This window comes from Tupaia chinensis, unplaced genomic scaffold, assembly GCF_000334495.1.
Source record: "Tupaia chinensis unplaced genomic scaffold, TupChi_1.0 Scaffold000315_1, whole genome shotgun sequence".
Classification (NCBI taxonomy): domain Eukaryota; kingdom Metazoa; phylum Chordata; class Mammalia; order Scandentia; family Tupaiidae; genus Tupaia; species Tupaia belangeri.
Genome location: NW_006159808.1, coordinates 550,754 through 556,656, shown reverse-complemented (window position 1 = coordinate 556,656; position 5,903 = coordinate 550,754). Strand labels below are relative to the sequence as shown.

The 5,903-nt window shown below is 47.0% G+C and overlaps 1 long non-coding RNA gene across 3 annotated transcripts in view; it reads left to right on the top strand.

The window, feature by feature from the left end:
* Positions 1–982: 982 nt before the first annotated feature.
* LOC102501955 (uncharacterized) overlaps positions 983–5,903 on the top strand; it is a 70,003-nt gene continuing 65,082 nt past the window's right edge. For all 3 annotated transcript variants that reach the window (XR_334935.2, XR_334933.2, XR_334934.2), the window contains exon 1: positions 983–1,666. This is a non-coding gene — a long non-coding RNA (uncharacterized LOC102501955). The remainder of the gene's footprint in view (positions 1,667–5,903) is intronic.

The following is a 5,903-nucleotide window of genomic DNA, read 5'->3' as shown; positions in this document are numbered from 1 at the left end:
GGTGTCTGGAGGACTACGTTCCACACAGCTAAACTGTGTGATTTTAATACAGTTTGGTGCACTTTGAAGAACGAGCAGGTCCGTGTAACCACAGAACATTTCATCCCTTTGGCCCACTGCAGGCACTTCCTTCTGCAGTCCCTCAGGCCTGGCAGCTACCTACCCGATTTCTGCCGCGTGATTTTGCATTATTCTGAATGCCCCGTAAATAGAATCGTATAGTCCGTTTGTTACAGCTTTGGGTGTCTGGCTTCCGCTGCTCGCCATACCGCTCTCTAGAGTCATCCACAGGCTCACACGTGTCCAGACCAAGTGTCTTTTTATTGCTGGGTCATGGTAGAGTTTCGGGCCCACCATCGTGTTTTGATTCCCTCTCCCAATAATGGACGCTTGGTTCCTTCTCACTTTGGGGTTATTGTGAGCAAAGATGCTATGAACCGTAGCCGAGATGTCCTCTGTTGACACGTATTTAACGCGGGTAAATACTCACATGCAGAATTTCTGCTTCATGCAGTTAACTCTCAGTTAAATTCCATAAGAGACTGCCAAACCGTTTTTCAAAAACAATACCATTTTGTACTCCCACGAGTAACATGAGAATTCTAGTTACTTTGCATTCTTTATATCACTTGATAGTGTTAGACTTTTATTATTGTTGTTTTGTTTTTAAGGCTTTAGCAATCTGGCGAGTATGAAGTGGTATCTCATCATGGTTTAAAATTGCACTTCCCTAGAAGGAGTCCTTTACAGGTACCACCTCAAAAGAGGGACAAGCCCCTGAGCAGGGCAGCTAGTCTTCTTTGTCCCCTCAGAGGTATGCTACAGGGCCAATCACCACAGGGTCGGCAGGATAAAACAGGCCCCCGGGTATCCAGCAGGGTGCTGAGAACTGCCCCCCAAGCTGGGGTAATGAGCTTGGCCCACACTCTGGCACCTACATTTATTTCATTTCATTCTCCAGGGAGGTGGGCATTTTCCTTTGATAGAAGAGGAAGCCGCAGCTCACCACGTTTATGTAATCTGCTTAAAGCCATGGGTCTAGTTAGCAGAGATGCCAGAATCAAAGTCCAGGTTTCTGTGGTTCCAACGCCCATGTTTGACATTACTCCGAAATTTATGACTGATAAATATCCCGCTTAGGATATTTTTTCCCCCCAGTCTGAATGCCATCTCTGTTTAAATCCTGTTTTCCAATTGAATTTGAGGTGTTCCTGGATTCCTACCTTTCCCCACCCCATCACTCCTTGTTTCTGTGTAGCGTGTTGAATAAATAAATCCAAATTGATTCCTTAGTGACAATTACTGTCACTGTCATGTCAGGTTTCTCTGATTGGGCCTGTGGACTCCGAGGGAGTGGAACACGAGCCTGTGGGCGGAGGCCGGCCGGGGCTGTCCTGGTGCTTACTGCACCCTGCGAGTTCACGGATGGGTAAGTGGCGCCTAGGTAGGCCAGCAGCATTCGTGGCTGGTCTCTTCTCGAAGAGATGCTGGGAGCACTTTCCTTCAATAATGCACACTCTGTAATAATTTAACGTTTAGCGTTCACGAGTGCGGGTCAACTCAGTGAATGGCATTCCGTTTCAGTGGCGGTAGGAGTGAACAGCGGTGGCCAATGTGTGGTGGTGTCTGCCACCCGCTGCAGTGTACTCTGGAGTTTGAAGTTACGGTAAGTATTTGGAGATTTCGTGCTGTCCCTCCTTTAGTTTAATATCATAAGCCGTTTGTCCCATCACTTTCACAACAGTTAATGGTCACGCCACCTGGTATCTGCTGGGATCCTTGTTATTCTTTGATAATTATCCGGAATTGATCACTTTTAGTGAAACATTTAATGATACAGAGACAATGTCTTGGGGGAAAACGGGAGATATTTTCTAACATAAGCCTATTTGGGTATGTATGATGGGCAATAGATAAAGCTGCAGTTTTCTAAATTTTGACTGGAAGTCCAATGCTAAGTTGAGTGAGACAGAGAAAGTTGAGTATAATTCTGAAGATTTTGGTCGGCTCTCAGAAAGTCTAAGGCCAGCAGCTGGTGGGGAAGTTGAGGCGCTGGATCCCACATGGCAAATGAACCCAGAAGCTTGAAAATCATGCTGGAAGCGTGTGCGTGCATGCCCAGAATCCTGAGAAGAGACTGGAGGAGAAGGGATTGCAGTGTAGCCATCTCCCATGGAGGGTAATTTCTCTCTGCCTCTCTCTGGTGAGGACTTGCACCCTTTAATGAACAACAACAAAATAGAGCCCAATTGGATTATAAATGAAAGGGAGTAACATTTAAAATGTCTGTGTGCTAATCTCTTCTTGCTTTCCAAACACCTCTGACCATGTTTGCTTTAGACACCCCACCACACGGAGGGTGGGCGTGGGTAGGTGGACAGAGATTGTCTTGCTAGGGAAGAATTACCAAGCACAGATCAGGAAAAGCTCCCCCTGGGCTATGTGGTGAGATCCTGCCTCAGGGTCAGCGTGCAAGAACTCTGCCCTGAGCAACTTTCCAGGTTCCTCTGTCTCCTGTAGCAGCCCCCAGCCAGGAACAGGGGGTTCAGTTTAGGGAGCTCTTCTGTGCTACAGAGAAGGTAGAGCAGCCGATCTTTAAGGATCGGCTGGAGCAGGGAGAGGGTATCAATAAAGAAGGGAATATCCCAAGACATTTGGGAGAAGGAAAAGAGAGAGTTAACTTACTGAACATTTTCTCTGTTGGGCTCTGTTGGAACTTGTACGTAGCCAAGTGCACATAAATACTTAGTATCGGTTCATCCAGTCCTCAGAAAGACACTACATGGCAAATTAACATTATTATTACTTGCTATACAGAATGCCCACGCTTGGTGGAGAGAGACAGAGTGGGAGGGAGAAAGCCCCTCCTGGGGGGCGGGGGTGGCCACGCAGTAGCCCCTTCTCCTCCATTCTCCTCTAGGGGTTTTGGGTTGGCACCTCCTGTTGTGTTTTTCAAGCCAGGGCCTGAGACTGGAATCATGAGGTTGGCCTTGTGGGACCCAGCACCTTAATTGTCACACCACCTGCTGGTCCCACGGTAAATTGGTATTTTATCCCCTTTCTACTCTTAAGGAAACTCAGACAAAGCCAGTAGATAACTTCTGAGGTCATTTAGCAAGAAGCAGGGCTGGACCCGGTGGTCTGGCTCTGTTAACTCCAAAAGAGATCAGCCAGCGAGGTAACTGTGGCAGGCCGGGAAGGCAGGCGACATTTCTCCCGGCTACCCCAGCAGGACAGAGACTGCCGCTAGGGCCCTCATCGCGCACGGACCTCACACATGACCCCCGCAATGTAGTCACAGGTTAGAAGGGGGCGCTCTTGCATGACGGCTTCCTCTGCTGAGCAGTGGGCCTGCCTGGCGACTTTGCATCCGGAGCGGCCGTTAGTGGACCACAGGCCCAGGGACCCCGAGGAGGTTGGGGACATGATGCAGAAGCTGCCGCCAGTGAGCGCAGGGATGAGACCTGGTTAAGCAGGACAGTGCCGAGAGGCCGCAGCCTGTGTCCCAGGTACAGAGTGAGGCTGTGCGGGAGCCGCCAGCCAACAACACCCGGGCCCAGGGTTGCCATGGAAACCCAAGGACGCAGAGTACTCGCCAGGAAGACTCTGGAGAGCGTTTTCCAGGACTCAAAGCCTGCTTGCCCACCTATCTCAACAGGCTGTCTGCCATCCCAGAGAGAAATGCTGAGATGTAGGACTACCTTGGGCTAAATGTCATTTTGGGGGAGACTGTTTCATCAGATTAAATGGGCACTTGTGGGTGAGATTACATTCTAAATTTAGTTCATTTGTTTTTGTACTAACTAGTGGGGATGGGACTAAGAGCCTGATGAAGTACAGAACTATAAAAACTTCTATTTCCCCTCCCACCTGACTTACAGTGGAAATTAAACTTTATAAACCTGCTACAGAATATGGCTCACCAGAAAAATGATACTGAGAAAGGAAAAAATGTTGTTGGCAATTGTATAGGCCATGGAAAGTTACACGTACCATAAACAGAAAATTACAGGGAGCCATGGAATGGCTGGGAGAGAGCGACAGGGTAATGATATTCCTATTGAGGGTAGCCTGTTACATTAGAACCTAATTTAACAAAGAAGAATTTGCAAGGCGTTTAATGGTCAATGCTCTCCTAGCTGTTCCAGAAATACAGAAGGTTGTAAAAAACAAAAACAAGAACAAATACTTAAATACTGTGAGTAGGATGGAAAAGAACCGGAAATTACAGGTGGGAAATATCCATCTCAGTTTCTCGGGAGGTTGCTCCAGCGCCACCCACACCTTCATTTGTCTGGCTGCACTGTTATATCTCCCCTTGGCGCTTCTGGGCCTGGGCCAGAGGGTGGTGGGTGGAGGGAGAACAGTGTCTGGTTGCTCCCTCCTCCGCAGCGCTCGGCCGCCTCCTCTCATTTCACCCTTGCCATCCAGCGCCCACTGCCCCGCTCTGTTCAGGCTCCTTTGCCCTTCCGTCCGCCATTGTGAAGCCTTCCTAATTGATCTTGCCTCCCACAATGTCTCCCTCCTCTGATCTGTCCTATAAAACTTTGCCAGGTTTACCTTACAGAACCCTGGTTTTCATTGTCATTCCCTGCACTAAATCTGCAGAAACCCCATCAGTCGCTGGCTCTCTCATTTAGTGAACTGGGTAAGGACTCTTCTCTTAGGCCTGCAAAGCGCTATGCAAGAGACCACAGCAACTCCACTACCCAAGGTTCCACTTTTGTTTTGGAGACATTGCCGTTACTACAGGGATTGCTCCTTTGTCTCCTAGAGGAGCTATAGTTTTGATTATTCAAAAATCATAGACGCATAAATAAATAAATAGGTGAGGAAGAAAAACATGGAACAATATAACCAGGTGGTAAGACTAGGTAGAAGCAAGTGAGACTTCAAAGGAGAATCATGTTGTTAGAGAGGAGACCTCTCCGGTTTCTTACCAAGAACTCCAGCTCACCCGAAGGTCACAGAAACACACAAGGTCAATGTCTTCAGTCCAGGCATACAGACGGGAATATGGGCTGTGTGAGAGCTGCAAACCTACACTTCCCGCATATCCTCGGCCATCCTTAGTTTCAGCCATACAAGAGATTGCTTAATCTCTCTCATCAATTTTTTTTGAAGTATAATTTATATGTAATCACATTTACCCATATTATGTGTATAGTTCAATGCATTTAGTAAATAAATTCCATCATGTAACCGCCAGCATAATCATGTTGGAACGTTCCCATCACTGCCAAACAGCCCTCCGCCCCCCACTAGCTGATCTTCTCTGACCGCTCCCCTGCCAGCACTGATTTGCAGCTGTCACTCTACTTTTGCCTGCTCTCTATTTACATACATAGAGACAAACTATGTGTATGTTCTCTATGTTGGGTTTTAAAATGTAGCATAATGCATTTGAGATCTAGAGACACATTTTTTACATAAATCGAGAGCAACGGGGACGAGGTCTGTGAAAGAGTGGGAGCACGAGACACAGAAGCCACAAGTTTGATTCCTAGGTTTTACATTTACTTTCTGTGTGACTGTGGGCAAGTTAACCAATTTCTTTGAGCATTAATCATTGAACCATTAAAATGGAGGCAAAACTGCTGTGTTCAGAGGGGTGTTGTGAGGATTAATAAATTATAAATATTACTAAATAGGTAAAAAGCCAAGTGACAGGGCTAGCAGGCGGTATGGTGATTAAAGCACTGGATTCCCACCTGCCTAACTGCATTTCCAGTCCTAAACCTGGCAGCTTGCTTTCTCACTCCTCACTGCTCCCCCCAGTTCACCCCCCAAATCTCAGTCTAGTGAGTGCATGTGCCCTGTAGCAAATTTAAAAATGATAAATAAAATTAAATAAACAATTCTTTTTTTTTTTTTTTTTTTTTGGGGGGATTTTACCTTGAGGG